We start from the raw sequence: 18,304 nt of genomic DNA on the forward strand, positions 1-18,304 counted from the left end.
AGTGTTCTTGCCTGGAGAATCCCAGGGACGGGGGAGCCTGGTGGGCTGCTGTCTATGGGGTCACACAGAGTCGGACACGACTGAAGCGACTTAGCAGCAGGAATAATTTCTTTAAAAAGTCTTTTGAAAAATGCACAAAGATTTCCTACAATTTGATAATTAAAAAACTAAAACTAAAAAGAACAAGCACTTCATGAAGACATTTGTAAATGACCAATATGACGGAAAGGCTCCACGTTGTTGGTCACCAGGGAAATGCATCTGTGAAGCTTTGAGCAGACAGGGCTCGTCCGTGGCCGCAGAAAGCAGACCGGAGGTGGCCTGCACCTGGGGAGGGACTCACCGGGGCGGCCTGCGGGGGTTTGAGTGACAGGAATCGTCTCCGTCTTGATCGGCACGCAGGTTACGCACACGGTGGGTCTGTCAAGACTCCTCCGACTGGACGCTTTAAGACCTGTGCCTTGCGCCACAGATACATTACGCCACAGTGAGAAAGAGACAGCCAACGCAGGCTGTGTCGCACGACCCGGTGAGCAACTGCAGCTCCACCGAGGAGATGGCAGCTCGGAGCCGGAGCTGGGGGAGCGGGCAGAGAGGCGGGCGTGGGAGGGGCTCTGGGACTTAGGGGACAAGGTCACGCTTGAGATGGGCCGCAGCTCTCCAGGAAGTGTGGGCGGGGAGAGAGGGGGTGGGGGCTGGAGCAACAAGGTGCCTGCACATCTCTCTCCCACGGGGGGAGGATAACACGTGGCCCTGCTGAGACTCAGACCCCATGAGGCTCCCTGCCTGCCTGTCGTCAGCCCGCTTCCAGCGGATGCTGTGAGGACCACAGCCTGCCACAGGAACCCAGCCCTCAGCCCTTCTGGACCACGTGTCTGAGCCTCCTGGGTACCACCAGCCAGCCACGTCTGCGCCCAGCTCCCCCCATTCCTCGTCCTCCCCCTCCCTCCTCCCCTCCCGCCATCCTCCACTCCCTCCCTGCCTCCTGCCCAGCCGTCTGGAAGAGGCTGCTCTGGCCTGGATTAACTCAGACCCAGACGATGAGAATGAAGCCACAGGCTCGCCGGAGGGAAACACGTCGAGTCTGTTCACAGGCTGACCCCTTGGATGAAGGCACACCGCCTGGCAAAGGGCCCCTCCCTGGCGAGGACTACAGTCAGCGCCCCGTCACTGTTTGGCGGCTCCTTCTCGGGCCAGACTGGGCGGGCGGCCCGGCCTTCTCCTGGCTCCCAAAGCCCCTCCGGCCCCACCAGCAGCACCGGGCGGAGGGGAAGCAGGCTGCCTCCCTGCAGGGCGCATCGGGGGCTGGAGGCTCTGAGGCATTGCTCTGAGGCATTGCTCTGTGGGTGCAGGGTGGGCCGGGTGCTCAGATGAGCAGCCTCGCCTCCTCTGTGCCAGCCCCTCCAGCAGGCTCCCGGTGATACTCGCTTCAGCTCAGCCCAGGCCAGGAGAGCCTGTTAACTCCTGGACTGATGCCGCGTGTGGGCCTCGGGGCCTGAAAAATACTGTTGAATGGGGTCGCTTCAAGCATGTTTTCAAGAAGCCAGGCAGTTTAGCAAAATGGTTGAAAACGGCTTTGTCCTCAGGCAGAGGCAAGCTCAAACATGGGCTCCGTAACCCCTTAATCTCTCGGGGCAAACCTGCACTCGGTGTTGTAAGGATGACGTGACCCTGTGTATGGGAAGCTGTTCGCATGTGGCCGGGTAGGCAGACAGTGGGAGGAGAGCCGGCTGTGGGTTCAGAGAGGGCCACCCTCCCAACTCAAGTGACCGCGGGGTCTGGGAAATTGTGGCACAGGGCGGTACCCTAGAAGGTCTAGACTCCAAGGGAACTTAGAGATCATTTGTCCGGTGGCCCCATTTTAGGGGTGAACTGCTGAGGCCCAGGGCAGTAAGATGACGTCTGTATTACATGGAGGAACACCAGTGCAGCCTGGCTTAGACAGTCAGCTCACAGAACAGCAAGTCTGGAGGAGCAGGGCGGGTTCACTGGCCCAGTACTTCACCGAGACCCCAGGCTCTGCCTTCTGCTCTGCCAGCTGCAGCAGGTGGGCGAGGTCTCCCCCTCACGGTTACAGTGTGGCTGCAGGGGCACCAACCCGCATGGCTCCACACACGCCCCAACAGAAGAAATGGAGGGGGCCGAGGATCTCTCTCCCTTCACCAGTTTCTGTTTCTCACAGAGAAAACTGCCTTCCCTTCAAGCCTCATTGGCAAGGATTGGGTCCACAGTCCAGCTTCAAGACTTGGGAAGGGAAGTGTCTCTCATTTCTAGCCTCTATTGTAGGGAAAAAAGATGCTACCAAAAAATAAATAAACAAACATAGATAAGGGGAGTGGGAGATGGCATTTCATAGGCAAACCGTAGTGTCACCCAGACTGGCCCAAAGTCAGCCAGCTACTTGCCAACCAGAGCTCGCAGGGCCGGGACGAGAACCCGCTTCTCTCGGTTCCAGGCCCAGCGTCCTTTCTAGGTGTCTCCTCCTGGATGTTGCCAAACCTTGCTGAGCGAGAGCATTAGGAGGTGTGTGGTGAAGGGCCGGGTGAAGGACAGCTAGTCTCCGCCGGAGAACTAGTCATGCTGCCCCTTGGAGTCCACACTGAGCAGGAAGCCAGGCTGAGAGGCAGCGGGGGCCGCCCCTGTGTATGCAGGGAACCGCTCAGCCTAGAGGCTCCCGGGCTCCTGGGTGGGCCCGCCCCTCCAGACCCGCTGTCTGGATATCCGTCAAGCAGGGTGGCGACAGCACTGGTGGACTCCTCGGGCAGGGGCGCTGGTATCCGTGGCCTGGGCTCCGTGTCCCTCCGGAGCTGGCTCTTCACCGAGTATTTCGATCACTGCTGGGCGCCTGCTTCTCTAGCGTGTTTTAATCCTTTGAGTGTGGGCTCATTCATGTCTGATTCTTTGTGGCCCCATGGATTATAGCCGTCCAGGCTCCTCTGCTCATGGAATTTTCCAGGCAAGGATACCAGAGTGGGTTGCCATGCCCTCCTCCAGAGGATCTTCCCAACCCAGGGATCGAACCCAGGTCTCCCATATTGGAGGCAGACTCCCACCTGAGCTCCCAGGGAAGCCCTTTAGATAACTCATTTTTGTGTGTCTGTAATTCAGTAGATGGCAGCTGTGCTTTCCAGACAGGTGGACGGACTGGTTCAAAGTCACACAGGAACCCAGCATCCTGGTTCCCTGGGACTTACCTCATTTGCTGTCAGGAGCACTGCGTGCCACCAGAAATCAGAACGCAAAGCCGTTTGTCAGTTTTCCAAGCCAAATGTCAGGAAAACAGTTACAGAAGCCCCAGAGGCTTGGAGGCAGGGCACAGCCAGCCCCACCGGGTGGGCTGCACATGCCTGGGCCCAGGTTTCCAGAAGGCTGGTGAGGAATGGACCTGAAAGGGCAGGAGCCATGGCTGCCTTCAGTGCCAAGGAGTGATGTGGCCGCAGCTCTGTAGGCAAAGAGCAGAAGAACATACCGTGACCTGAGAAGCTGGCCAGAGGAGGTGGGGAGCCTGCCAGGAGGAGGCAGCTGCAGTCCCTGCGGGAGCCGGCTGTGGGGAGGAGAAGGCTGCATGGACAGGAGGCTAGAAAGAGAGACGATGTTTCCAGGGCCTGGCCAGCCCAGCTGATGAAGGCGGCCGATGGCAGCGTCCATCTGTGAGCTGGAAGGACAGCAGGGGTCTGGAGGGACACAGCTGTCCTGGGCCTTGTCGCTTGCAGGACCTGCTGCCACTGATGATGCTAAGATGCTGGCAGAGATTGGACTGCATGGCCTCCCCTGGAAGACACGGATCTCTCACCTGCCACCAGCATGGGTCAGAATCCCAGGTCATGGGTCCCAATGGGGTCCCGGGGGGTCCCTGGGGTGCCTCAGTGAGGGTTCCCATCTGAGAACCCTCAGAATCCCAGGCCCACATGATGAGTCGCCCCTTTACAGGAGGGATGAAGGGACTGAGGCCGCTGTGTGCCAAGCAGGCTGACACTTTCATGAATTTATTTTTACCAAGAAACTCATTTGTAATTTTTCTCCCCCAGGACCTCATGTTTTAAGAGATTCTCATCTAGCAAACAAGTGCATTTACCAAGCAATGACTTATTCATTTTCTCATTTTTAAAATTAATCAAAGATACACAAAACTGCCAGCCAGAGCCTCTGATCTGCAGGAGATAACCCTTATTACCACCCTGGCTTGATTTAATTTCTGCCCAAAGCAAAGGAACTTAACATTTTTGATAGCCCTCACAGCCTCCCTGGGGGAATGTGGGGATTTTCACTCTGCGCTGTGATGTGTTCACAGCAGCTCCCAGACTGCCCCTCACTGAGGCACCCTGGGACCCCTATTGGGAACCACAGCACCATTTCAGCAGGAAGTGAGACACGCAGGGAATCTCACCATCCCATCGCAAGCACACATTGCCTAATCATCGGCTATTTCATAGGCAAGCCGCTGTCCACCTGTCACCAGTATAAAACATGCTGCTGTGAACATCTTCAGGTCCACAGCTTTCTGTATCTTGGGGATTAGTTCATTCAGCTCGATTCCCAGGTGGGAATTTCTGAGTCAAAGGGCTCAGTGTTATATCCAAAATCATTTCTGATGATCCAGACAGAAACTTGAGGATAAAACAGGGGGAACCCAGATTTGCAACCGACCAAGAGCAGATTTAGAAATACTGAGGGAGAAGCAAGCGGCTGTGTCCAGTGGAGATGGCCCCCGGAACCCTGGGGGTGTTGGCACTGTCTTTCTCGCTGTCTCCCGGTGAGGATGCTGACCGTGGCACACGAGCAGTAACGGAACATGGGAATCAGGTCCTCCGGGCAGGGAGCTGCAGCCACTCGAAGTCTCCCGTTACCAAGAGGACCTTCCCTTTCCCCTCTTCTTTTCCGGGTTAATGGTTCTGAATCTGTGCGGGATGGCTGGAGAGAATTCGTTTAAAAGGGGGGAGAAATAAAGAAAACAGCTCTAGAAGACAGTTTAACGGCAAGCCTGAGGAATTGGCACCAAACACAGCAGAGCCCCTTCTGGTTCATTTCTGTTTCTGTGAGACTTCACAGTTTGATCTTTTCTCTGTGGTGAATTTATTTCCATTTTCCTTTAATAAAGCAGAACCACCGGCGTGCTCTGCTGCGTCTAATGACACGCAGCCTGTGGCTTGTCGAATGTCCCTGTCCCGATGGGAAGTGTACGCAGGCAGGCATAACGCGATGGTGATTATGCCGGGGAGAAATTAGGAACAAGGAGGCTCAAACTCACTCTTCCGATCCGGCGATGACCTGCTGCAGCCAGACAGGTTACCCTGGCGATGCTCGGGGCCTGGGAGCGCGGGCCCCGCCGCTGGCAGGAAGCTCGAAGCTTCCAAGCACCCTTCTCGCCGCCGACTTCTCACAGCCTTAAAAGCCAGCCTGGTGGGTTCTGCTCGTCACCAGGTACCCGCGTGGGAGTCAGGCGCTCCGGTGGCTGCTGCCTCCTCCCGGGGTGCCCCTGCTGTTCGCAGCCGCACGCCCGTCCCAGCCTGCGCTGCAGCTGTGCGCTGACAAGGCCTGCAAGGCAGAATTCGCCGCTTCACGAGGTGTGGCGGGCGTGTCTCACGGCCCGCAGACCGGATGACCTTACCGTGTCCCAATTTCCCCAGTGCGTTTTCCCGCCCTGAACTTGCACAAGGGCAGGCGGACTGTGTGACTGAGCTCATCCCCAGAGCCCCTGCCCTCCCGGCCCGGGCTCACAGAGTGTGGATGCGCGGTCGTCCATTTGGTCCGCAGGCGTGCACACACCCAGGCTGCCGCGGATAGCCGGTAGGGGCGGAGGATCCTGCAAGGTCAGGCGCCCCCGGGGGCCCTTTCCTCTCCGGGATTTGCCCTCTCAGAGAGGCAGGCATGGGTGGCTATGGCAGAAGTGGGCAAGCCCCTCTTTTAAGCCTGTTTCTGTTTCTTCAAGGTGCTCAGAATCCCTCTCCCCAGGTGTTTGGGTTTTCCCAAACAGATAACAAAGCCTCCAGGAGCTCCTGTGATGGCGGAGGCAGACCTCACCTCATGTTTCCCCGAGGGCATTGAGCATCGCTGCTGCTGACTTGCTTGAAGAGAGCAGCGGCTCTGAAGAGGCAGGTCCGGAAGACCCCCGCCCCACTCAGCTCTTTCTCCTCTTCCCCCCATCTTTAAATAGACCTCTGTCAAATTACCTCCCTTAAAAACATATATATGCCAATTACCTCCCTTAAAATATATATATATATATATATATATGCCAAAGTACCCCCCTTAAAGGTCCTATCATCCTCCAGCCTTCCCTGGTGGTCCGGTGGCTAAGATTTTGCCCTTCCAACAGGGGACATGGGTTTGATGCCCTGCCAGCGAACTAAGGTCCCACGTGCCAAGGGGGTGCCACCAGAAAGAATCGGGCACTTCCTGTGCAGTCCCATGGTTGAGACTCTACACTTCCAGGGCAGGGGGCCTGGGTCGATCCCTGGTAGGGAAACAAAGACCCTACATGCTGCAGGGCAAAGTCAAAAAACAAAAGCCTTGTAGTGTCACAAAGAAGCTGGGCTTCTCACCGAAGTGTGCTATCCTCTCTCAGTAAGATGTGACCTGTGTCTCCGTCTCAAGTTGACCGTCCAGTATTAACCTCCACCACCTGGTGTGTCGGTGGCATTTTCTCCCGCTGCCCTAGGGTTGAGCGTGGACCCTGGGTGGATTTGGGCTCCTGGAGCAGATGGCCAAGTCTCAGGTGGGACAGAAAGAGAGGCTGGCCCACCGCCTGGCAATGACCCAGCTGGGTGGGGCCTCCATCTGGCAGCTGCCATCTTACTTGGCTCCACACTGGGGGAGGCAGGAGCTCAGCAGGAGGTGTGGGGCCTTGAACAGTCAGGAAGAGTTGATCATGCTGCCCACCCGAAGTTACCCAGGGCCCTTCAGAGATGGTCCTGACTTTGGGACTGGCCACCTGGCACCCAGGAAGGTCCCCTGGAGAAAGGAATGGCAACCTGCTCCAGTATTCTTGCCTGGGAAATCCCGTGGACAGAGGAACCTGGCGGGCTACAGTCCGTGGGGTCACACAGTCAGCACGACTAAGCAACTAGCACTTCACTTTTTTTTGCCTGCCACCTACGACCAGCTGAAGGCCTCCTATCACTGTTTCCTACCAAATCCAGTACTTTATAAAAATAAAGACATTTTGAGCAAGTTGGGTTTCTCCCAGAAATCCAAAGCTGGTTTAACATTAGAAAATCTGTTAAGATGGTGGGCCACAATGAAAGATGGAAGGTCCTAGAAGGTTCACAGCAGCATTTCTTTAAATGTTCATCAGCAGAACAACAGATTCACAGATGGTGATCTATTCATGTGCAGAGTACTGTGCAGCCGTGAAAAGTGAAAAAGCCAGTGTGTTATGTGTTAACATTCTTGGATTTCAAAAATGCAGCGTTGAATAAGGGAAGCAAGTTGCAGAAGATGACATATACTGAGATTCATTTATATTGAAAATAAAACATAGAAATGGTACTACATCGTGTAGGGATGAATGCATATGTAGTGACTGTGTGAAGCAAAGAGCAGTGATTGTAAGGCCTGGTTTCAGTTTACCTGTTCATGGGGCGCTGACGCTGTGAAAATTTTGAATGTATGGGCAACGTTTTGTTTCTTCATTCAGATGGTGGGTGAAGAGCGGTGCACTGAACTTATTCTGCATGCAATGTGTACATCTTAAACATTTCACAACACCTCCAAGTAAGTGTTGGATTAGCGATGAAATTGAAAAGTGGACAAAGAAGCAATAATGGGGACTACTACCTAGACTAAATTTTGATCTATGAAGAAGAATGAGTAAAAATCTTGGGAGAAAGGAAAATGTTATTTGAGGATTCGTGGCGCTGGACATATATGTATATACTCTAGATTTTAGGGGAAAAGCTTTCAATGTATATATATAATTATGTAAGTTTATATGTAAACAAGGAAATCAAACCTGAATATTCGTTGGAAGGACTGATGCTGAAGCTGAAGCTTCAATACTTGGGTCACCAGATGTGAAGAGCCAACTCATTGGAAAAGACCCTGATGCTGGGAAAGATTCAAGGCAAAAGGAGGAGGGGGTGGCAGAGGATAAGACGGTTAGATGGCATCACTGACTCAATGGACGTGAACGTCAGCAAACTCCAGGAGATAGGGGAGGACAGGGAAGCCTGACATGCTGTAGTCTATGGGGTCGCAAAAAGTCGGACACAACTTAGCAACTGAACAACAAAGAAACCACCACCATAGAGTCCAGGCCAGGGCACGACATCGTGGAAGGACGTAAGTGGGGAAGTCTGGAGGGTGGAAAAGACAACGAGGCAGCGGGTGAAACTCAGGCACCTGACGGGGCCCAGGGCCAGGCGGGCACCGTGGGGAGGAGAATGGGCAGAAGCCTTGGGGGCGTCCTGGGGGTGGCCTCCATGGGGCTCGGAGGCTGAGCTGTGTGGATTGAGGGTGAGAGGTATGATGCCTCGTCCTGGCTTGGGTGACTGGCGGGAGAAGGGGCGGCCCGCAGAGGGGAGGCGTGGAGGCCAGCTGCAGACACTTAAAGTCCTGGGAGCCTGTAGGACTTGTGAATGGTGGGTAGCTAATTGTCTCTGTGGAATCAACCTGACTGAGGCATGGGTGCCCAGATAGTTGGTCACACTTATTCTAGGTGTGTCTGGAGGGTATTTCTAGATGAGATTTGCTCTTGAACTGGTAGACTGAGTAAAGCAGATCTCCTCCCCCCGATATGAGTGGGCTTCCCAGTAGAGAACCCGCCTGCCAACGCAGGACACGTAAGAGATGCAGGTCTGATCCCTGGGTCGAGAAGATTCCCTGGAGGAGGGCACGGCATCCCGCTGCAGCCTTCCTGCCAGGAGAGTCCCATGGACAGAGGAGCCTGACGGGCTGCAGTCCTCGGGGTCACAAAGTCAGGCACGGCTGGAGCGACTACACACGCGCACACCCTACGTGTGGGCCTCGTCCCGGCATCTGCAGACCAGACGAGCGCAAAGGCCGCAGTGTGGGGCCTTGCCCTGCCCAGCTGACGGGGCCACCCCGTCCTGCCCGCCGGCTGGCTCTCCTGGGTGCGGCTGCAGAGCCCAGGGCGGCTCAGTCTCAGCAGCTGGGGGCTGGGGTTCAGGTGCGAGGGCTGCAGGGAGGAAGGGGCTTCTGCTCCTGTGCCCTTGAGGGTTCGGCCTCCTCACCTAGATGGGGCTGGTGGCCCCACCTTCATCACACAGCCGTGGGCGCCTCCCTTGTGCCACGCTCGCCCCTCATCTTCAGACAGGCAGATGCAGCAACTGGTTAACAGACAGGAAGAAAGGCTTCACTCACCCCTTCATCCATCCATCCATTCATTCAACATATCCTTTCACCCATCATTGTCGTAAGAGTCCAAGGAAACATACAGGGGCTTTGCCATTTTCTCAGGAAGTTTCCTTAATTTCATGAGCTTAAAAAAAATATATGTTAACACTCACAAGATGATGTCAAGTGCCTGGCACCCAGCAGTTGCCCAGTGAATGGTTCTTATTAATATTGGTCTTGTGCCAGGCTGGGGAATCTGTAGGTGGATTAACTGCGAACCTGTCCTCGGGAAGCATATTCTGTGAAATCTTTTGTTTCTTTCCAGCAGATGTCGTGGAAGCAGACGTCTTGGACGGAAGTGCAGTGGCCCGGTCCTCTGGGAGCTGCCAACCCCGCCTGGGAGCAGAGCCCCCAGCCCTGAAATCGCTGGGCCAGGGCCAGGCGGGACAAATCCCCTCTCCCCGGTTGGGCACCGGTGCCCCAGGCCCACCCATTGAGGACACCGGGGTTTGCACGACAGGGCAGGAGAAGAGGAATGTGTTTGGTCACTGGTCCTACGGGGGCCTGGACGCCTGGGAAAGACAGAGGCCCGTGGCCTGCCTCCCGGGCTCCAAGTGAGCAAGTGTTGGGGAAGGCGGGTGCCGGAGCGGAGATGACTTTGCTGTCGTCCCAGCCCCTGCTCAGCTCAAGTCACACGTGTGAACAGGCTTCTGGCTCCAGGCAGCTGGTAGACTCTGGCTGACAGATTTGGGATCTGATAAGAGACTGTTGATTTCATCCGCGTGTGCGATGTCGGAGATGGATTTTAACAGTTAAAACGGGGAAAGGCAAAAAAGAGCCCTAGACCGTTGCCAGCTCTGCAACGCTGGCTGTTGCTTCTAACGGCTTTCTCCAAACTGTTAACTCCCCGACTTGGAGGTGCCTGTGTGTGAAGGGGCACTATTGTGGCGTGCCATCTGGGGGCGCCGAGAGGTGCGTGGAGCAGAAGCGAAGAGAGCTCCACATGGAGGGGGCGGCCCTGTGCAGCTCCACGCCCCGCTTCCTCTGGGCCTGCTCTCCTCTTGCACACACCAGCGGTCCCCCAGGCTAGCCTGGTGCTGTCAAAGCAAGCAGGGCTCTCTGCTGAGGCATGGCATGGGATTCTAGCCCAGAGGGTCCACCCATAGACACAGGGATTTAAACAGCGTCATTAATTGTCTGCTACAAAAAGAGACACCAAAACTAAAGCTCCCTTTCCCGGGGAACTCTGATGAGAAGCTTACAAGTTTATATATTTAAATTTACCAGCAAAGGAGTGATCGTTTTGGAAGCCACTCAGACATGCCTCATGCCACCCCAAAGAGTGGCTGCATCTGTAACATGGTGGGGTGGGCACGGATGGCCGCCACCACCAACCGCCCTGTGTCTTTTTAATGAATCTTTATCGGCGTTTTGGGCTTCCCAGGTGGTGCAGTGGTAGAGAATCCTCTTGCCAGTGCAGGAGACGTGAGTTCCATCCCTGGTCAGGAATCAGCTCTATGCTGATTGATAATGTTGCCTTTGTTTCCGCTTACAGCAAAGCGAATCAGTTATGCGTCTACACGTTTAGATCCTTTTCCCATCCAGGTCATTACAGAGAGTTGAGTTCCCTGTTTTGTATAGTAGGTCCTTACACGCTGCGTCTTGACTTCTCTGCCAGTTGCATTTGGTTGAACACGAATCCTGTTGCCCACACTGGTCAGTGGCAGGTCAGACAATGATTCCTTAAATCCAGAACTCTCTATGCAGTTTCCAGGGTTTTCCACCCGGTCTGACCTGAAAACACTCCAGGATGCAGACACGGTAGGCATTTGCAGTCACTAAGGGGTGTCTGCGTCCTGGGGTGTTGTCGTGTGAGATGGGGTGGAAACCCCTGGAAGCTGCATAGAGTGTTCTGGATTTAGGGAATCATTGTCTGACCTGCCGCTGGCCGGTGTGGGCAACGGGGTCCACTTTCAACCAAATTTTCATTCGCTAGGAGGTGAAGCAGCTGAGGTCTAAGGACAAAAATCCCAGAAGCAAAGACTCAACTCCAGGCCTGAGGCCCTCTGCACCACCTCCCGAGGGAGAAGGCACCCCGGTTCCCTTTCAAGGGAGAAAGGCACTTTTGGCAGGAGCTGAGCCCACACCCCAGCCGTCCCGCTCACCCGCTCAGGGGCCGGGAAGGCCCTCCGAGCCACCCCCTGCGCCCGTGTGCAGAGCCCTCCGACTGGAACGTGCCTTGCGCAGGGTGAACGCCCTGCAGGGCTAGACGGCCTCCGCCTCTAGGGGGACCTCGGCTCCCCTTTCACTGTCACTGGCGTGACCAGCTGGGTCCCTGTTAGGGGAGGTTCAGCGCGGACAAGGATATGACTCGTTTACCAGGGACGCGTGGCAGGTGTGGAAATTGGGCCTGGAGGGCAGGAGCTCTCCACGATCAAGGCTCCCAGGGTGGTTCTGAGGGCAGAGGGGCAGAGACAGGCGGTGACAGGGCTGGGCTTATCCTCTCTGCAGGAGGGGCCAAGTCTAGAGCCCTGGGGGCCTGGGAGCACCCCTGGGTCACTGCTGGGACGGCTCCATCTCCTCTCGTGGCTGCCTGAACCGGGGGAACAGGGCCCCGTCCACCCAGCACAGCGCCTCCTCCAGAGCAGGCTCGTGGAGCGGAAGGCATCTGCTGACGGGGCCCTGACCCTCGTGGGGTGCGCAGGACAGAGGGGACGGTGACCCTGAGCCTGGTCTCCGCCCGTGATGTGCGTGATCGGACCCCACTGTGCCTGACTCCAGCCCGGACTCCTCCGGTCAGCAGCACCCTGCGGGGTCCCTGGGAGGGGGCCCGCCTCTCCCCCACATGCCTGTGAAGGGCCCTCCCCTGTGCCATGCCTTCCAGAGAGTTCCCCTGCCTCCAGGGCAGCCAGGAGGAGAAAAACCCTCAGATGTTATTTCATCCAGATGAAAACCGGGGCCAGCCCCCCCCACCACCCAGGGGACCAACATCTGAGCATATTGGGCCAGCAGGGCTGGGGGCAGGGGTCTCTATCTCGAACCCTGCAGGGCAGGCAGACTCTGCACTGAGCAGAAACCCGAGCTTGGCTAACTCATGGCAGGGCCAGAGCCCCAGGGCGGCCTTGGGGAGAAAGCAAGACAGCCGCAGGGCCCCAGTGACCAATGCCGCCGGGGAGGGAGGCCAGAGACCCTGAGGAAGGAAGACCAGGCCCAGGACGCAGAAGCCGGGCTCTGAAAACCAGGGCAGGAAAGCTGCCCCTCCAGGTTTAGAGGCAGAGGACGCCGGGCAGGCAAACAGACGCAGGAGGCGGAGGGAGAGAGAGAAGCTGAGAGAAGCCGGGACCCGGGACTCAGCAGAGCGGCCTCACGATGTCCGGGGTGATGAAATATTTATGAATGGGGAGGCTGCCTCATGCTGCAGTGCAGCGCCGGGGAGAGCGAAGTTTCAAGAAGACTGTAATAGCAAAGCCCTCCATTAATTATCGGAAGCAAGCTGTAACACCAGTTCCTATGGCAACGGGGTCCCCGATGGATTTTGTGCTCTTTTTTTTTTTTTTAAGCTGCTCCCATTTACTGCGGTACATGCATTTGCTTCCCACCAGAGACTTGAGCGTGTCCTCTGCAGACGAATTCCTCCCGTCCTCACAGTGGCTGGAGCGGAGCCGGCAGGCCAAGCCGGGGCGGGAGGGTGGCGGGGAGAGCAAAAGCTTATGCAACTTTGGGCTGAAAGTGCCAGGAGGATGGTACTGGGGGCTGAGAGCCTTTCGCCTGGGTGGGGGTCAGGTGGGCAGCAAAGAAGGCAGGGGCGAAAGGCCGCTGCAGGCGGCTGGCAGGGAGCACGGGTCACTAGGGGCATCTAGGCCAGCACCCGCTCCCCTAACTAAGGTCTTTGCAATCCAGGCTGGCACCGGGGTGGCGTCCTCGAAACCCGCTGGGTCGTCCATCAGTGTGCCTGCTACAGCCCAGCGGAGTCTAACACTTACCCATGGAGAGCTCTGGGGGAGGGTGGGAGAGAGAACAGGGCTCTGGTTCCCTGGGAGCAGTCCAGGCCAAGCAGCCACCCTTCCCCCGCCGGGGCCGCGTCCCTGCATCCCTTCTCCATCATCACAGCCCCATAGCTCCCCCCGCCCCCCAGGCCCCGCTGAAATGCGGGTTTGATTTGGTGCTAGCTGGAAAGCAGTTCTCCCAGGGCGGGCAGTCCTGAGACTGCCTGCCCCGGAGTGCTCTCAGAAATGCTCTATCCCAGGCCACAGTCCCCGGGCCACTCCGGGCGGGGTCAGAGGTCAGTCCAGCTGGTGAGCGGCTCTGACCCCCCAGTGCTGCTCCTTCAGGAGGGCGCGCATGACTTCCCCACTGGGGGCAGCAGCCTGGGGCCCAGGGGGCTGGTGTGGGTCGTGAGAAACGGCCTTGACTTGGAGACAGCACACCTCCACTGCGCTATTCAGGCCAAAAATAAATCCCTGCTGCTCCTGGGGAGTTTTCTGGGTCTATTCTGCTTTCTAAGTTGCCAAAGAGACTTATAGGCACTTGTGGGGAAAAAAAGAAAACTGGGAAGATGCCGAAAGAAGAGGCAAAGCAATGTCTGTGTGCTCACGGGCTTCACTCCGGCCGCCCCTCTCATGGGGCTGCGGCGGAAGGCATGCCCAAGAGTCAAAGGGGAGCCTGGGGGCTTTGCTCCCGGGCCATCTCCTCCGGTTTAGATTCATCCCCAGGACTGACTGGGCTTCCCAGATGGCTCAGTGGTAAAGAATCAGCCTGCCAATGCAGGAGACTGGGGTTCCATCCCTGGGTCAGAAAGACCCCCTGGAGGAGGGCATGGCAACCCACTCCAATGTTTCTTGCCTGGAGAATCCCATGGACAGAGGAGCCTGGAGGGCTACAGTCCATGGGGTCGCAAAGAGTCAGACACACTGAGGCGACTGACCACACACAGAACACACAAGCTATCTGCACAAGTAAATGAGCTAACATACGCATGACCTGGCCTCGGCCACCATTTCCTTTGCTTTGCTTCCTTGGATAAGAACACTTGAGACCTACCCTCTCGGGACACTTCAAGCACGCAGTGTGGCACTGTGTCACCCAAGGCCTCCACGCTGTCCTCTGCATCCCCAGAACCTGCTCATCCGGCATAAACGAAGTGTTGTCCCTTTACCAGCCCCCGTTCCCAAGCTTCTCTGCCTCTGTAAGTTGGGCTGCGTCAGAGCCCACGTGCCTAAAAGTACCACTCACTTTGGGTTTCTGCGTCTGCTTTTTTCCCTAAGCGTAAGGTCCTCCAGGTTCATCCAAGTTATTGCAAATGGGAGCGGTCTCCCATTTTCAAGGCTGAATAATGTTCCATTGTAACCAAGCAGGACCCCATGGGGCCTTTGGGAAGGGGTGGGCAGACCCTCCCCACATCCTCTGCCTTAGTGCCTCTCTGAAGTACCCAGACTATAGCATTTGAGACACATTTCCTGAGCGGTTTTGCAGATGTAACCCCCCTCACCGAATGGAAGATGTTAACTACTTGATGACCTTAAGCACAGAGCCCCAGGTGTCCTGGAGCCTGAGGACTGGTACAGTTCACCCTGTGACCCCACCTGTGACCCCACCTGTGACCCCACCGGCTACGTCCCATCAGCCGATCAGAGACTTGTGTATGAGATGGTTACAGACCCCGCAATCCGACCCCCTCCCCTGGCTTTTAGAAGTGCTTTCCCGAAACCCTTCTGGGAGTTTGGGTCCTTTTAGGGTTTGGGCCACCTGTCTCCTTGCACGGTCCTGCAATAAACCTTTCTCTGCTCCAAACGCCTTTTAGGTTTGTTCGACCTCACTGTGCACGGGAACAGGCGTTCGTGTTAACGTATAAAAGCTCCATTCTGGACTTTCTGCGGCCCCTTCGTCCTCTTCTCCATAGTGGCCGTGGTCCCCTCATCTCTCCTCATTCAGGTGAGACCTAGACGAGGCTGCCGGGATCAGCAGCCATGCATCCACACGGGCCTCGTGGGTCCCCCGGCCCCAAGCACCTTCCTGCCAGGCTTCAGGCGCCCTCCCTGGAGACGGACTCCCTTGAGTCTTGAGGGTTGGATGCATAGTCCTGGCCACCAGGTCAAGCGTTCGGGCCCTGGGGCAGAGAGAAACTAGGTTCAGATCCTTAGAGCTCGGCTGTGGGACCTCAGGAGACAGGACCGAGTCTCCGGGCTTCAGCCCTTCCTCTGTACCTGGGGCTGTGGTGGGTCCCACGTGGTCTCCACATGCGGTAAATGGACTCGAGCCTGTGGACACGGGTCACGTGCTGGAGGGCGCCACAGCCCTCAGCTCTAATTTCTAATCATAACAATTTTTATATAACATGGATGGTGATGGTGGTTTAGTCTCGCCGTGTCTGACGCTTGCGACCCCATGGACTGTAGCCCACCAGGCTCCTCTGTCCGTGGGATTCTCCAGGCAAGAACACTGGAGTGGGTTGCCATTCCCTTCTCCAGGGGATCTTCCTGACCCAGGAATTGAACCCAGGTCCCCTGCATTACAGCCAGATTCTTTACCAACTGTGCTATAAGGGAAGCCCCTATATAGCATTAAAAATAGGTATAAATAAGTTTGTTAAATACTAATTGCTCTTTGTAAGAGAGAGAGAGCCCTGGGTGGAGTGCCTCACAAGTATTTGTTGACGGAAGGTTAGCTGACAGCGGAGAACGGGGCCTGCAGGAATAGAGCCGGCGGGGAGCTGGGTGCCCGGGAAGTGAGGGGTCAGTGGTCATTGCATGGGGAGATGGGAGGCTGAGGGAGGCCCAGACCCCCCTTCTCAGCCTCTGGTTCTGCCTCAGGCAGTCCTTGGCCTGCAGGGTGGCAGGAGGAGGGCTCCAGACATCCCTCCTGGTTTGGAGAGAAAGACACACCATCCTTCTCTCGGGTCAACCACACCTGCCAACCTCGGGCTCACAGGTCACCTGTTGCCCAGGCAAGGGCCTGGGAAGGTGTGTCCTCCTCCTGGCCCTGTGGTGTGGGGGCCTCGGGGAGGCTGGAAACCCTTTTCTGACCCCAGCCACTTCCCACCTTCAAGGAGGGACCTCTGGGGAGCCTGGCTGTGTGCCCGCTGTCCCCCGCCAACACCCCCCACCCTGAGTGGTCCCCAAGATGTGAAGACAGTTAGCACCTGCTCTGCGCTCCCAGGAAGATACCCCATCTGTCTGCCGGGGGACCCCTTCCAGAGAGGCTTCCCCAGAGGAGCCTGCCTGTTGGGCATTTGCTGTTGGGAGCCACATGGAGCCCAGGGCGTCCTTCCAGGGCAGGGAGTGAGAAATCGCCTGCAGGTTATACTGCGATGCTGGGAGGGGAGAGGGCAGAGGGCTGTCGGGGCCTGGAGTGGGTGTGGGGCAGAACCGCCAGAGGCCTGGGCTCCACGGCTCTTAATGGGAAAATGAGATATTTCCCCGGCAATTTCTTTTAAGTGACTATTGAAATTAATGCCTCATTCCAGCATTACATCTTTGTTTGAACGTTTGCCTCTCAGAGGGAGCAAAAAAAAAAAAGGAGGGGAAAAAAATAAAAAACCTGAAAGGAGCACAGCGAAGCTGCTGAAACGGCTGAGGACGGGGGTGGGGGCGGCGGACCAGGGCTGCTGGGCCGGAAGCGGGCTCCGGGGTTCCATCAGCACCACTCGGGACACGCAGGGGGCCTGGGCCGAGGTTCCGCTCAGCTGTCAGAACCCCATGGTCCAAGCCTCGGCTGGGAGGCTCAGACCCTGGATGCGGCCTCTCACCGGCTTTGTGGCCACGTCCCAGGCCTCAGTTTCCCGCGGGTGGGCTCACTGGGCTGTCAGGGCGATTTAACAGCTACAGTGTTTGGGCGCATCCTAGGTGTGGGGCCCAGTCCTGCGTGGGGTGGGGGGCTCTGTGGCTGGAGGCCCTGAGCTGGGGTGCTGGGGAGGGCACTCTGAGCCCCAGTTTGAAGTGTGGGACTGGTACCCGAGTTTGTCATGAGAATTGCTCTGAGCTGATTCACAGGCCTGCCTGGCTTCACTTGAGGCTGGATAATATTTGTATTTGCTTCCTAAAACTGTTGTCATTTTTCAGTCGCTCAGTCGTGTCCGACTCCTTGTGACCCCATGGACTGCCGCACGCCAGACTCCCCTGTCCTCCACCATCTCCCGAGGCTTGCTCACACTCATGTCCATTGAGTCGGTGATTCCATCCAACCATCTCATCCTCTGTCTTCCCCTTCTCCTCCCGCCTTCAATCTTGCCCAGAATCTGGGTCTTTTCAAATGAGTCAGCTCTTCCCATCAGGTGGCCAAAGTATTGGAGTTTCAGCTTTAGCATCAGTCCTTCCAATGAATATTCAGGGTTGATTTACTCTAGGATGGACTGGTTTGGATTGGACTGTAAGTACCCTCCACATGGACCACCCCCCTCCTGGGCCCGCCTTGAATCTCCTTCTGAGAGGAGACCTCTCCCACTGGTTCATGGCCCACTCGCCTCCCTGGGGGCCTGGCTGTGGGGAGCCCCCCCGCCCAGGGAGGCTGCTGGTTGGTGAAGGGCGGGCTTTGCTGGCTGCAGTGGTGACCTCCTGAGCTTGTTGTCCCTGTGGTTTGAACGACACTTCCCCGGGTTGTGCGCCTCCAGGAGGAGCTGAGCCCCTGGTCCCACCTGCTCTGTTGGTGGCCCTTGCTGGAGCCACTTCCTAACCCAGGCCCACTGGGTGGGGCTGGCAGAGAGGCCAGTCTTCCTGAGCTGAGAAACAGGCCCTGGATGATCAGGGCTGTGTGGACAGCAGGGGCCCAGCGGGCCCCCGGCGGGGGGAGGAGGTGGGGCTTGGGAGGGGTCTCTCGTCCCCGAGAGTCCTGGGCTAGTAGGCCCTGAGCTCCATCTCCCAGATCCACGAGGGGACACGTCAGGACCACTCGGACCAAACCCTGGACTGTGCAACGCTGGGCCAGTCACTGAGCATCTCTGGGCTTGTTTTGGTAAAATGAGCAGCAGATGCCTCTGAGATTCTGGCCATTTGAGCTGAAACTCTGTGACTCCTTC

This window comes from Capra hircus, chromosome 23 (genome assembly GCF_001704415.2).
Source record: "Capra hircus breed San Clemente chromosome 23, ASM170441v1, whole genome shotgun sequence".
Taxonomy (NCBI): domain Eukaryota; kingdom Metazoa; phylum Chordata; class Mammalia; order Artiodactyla; family Bovidae; genus Capra; species Capra hircus.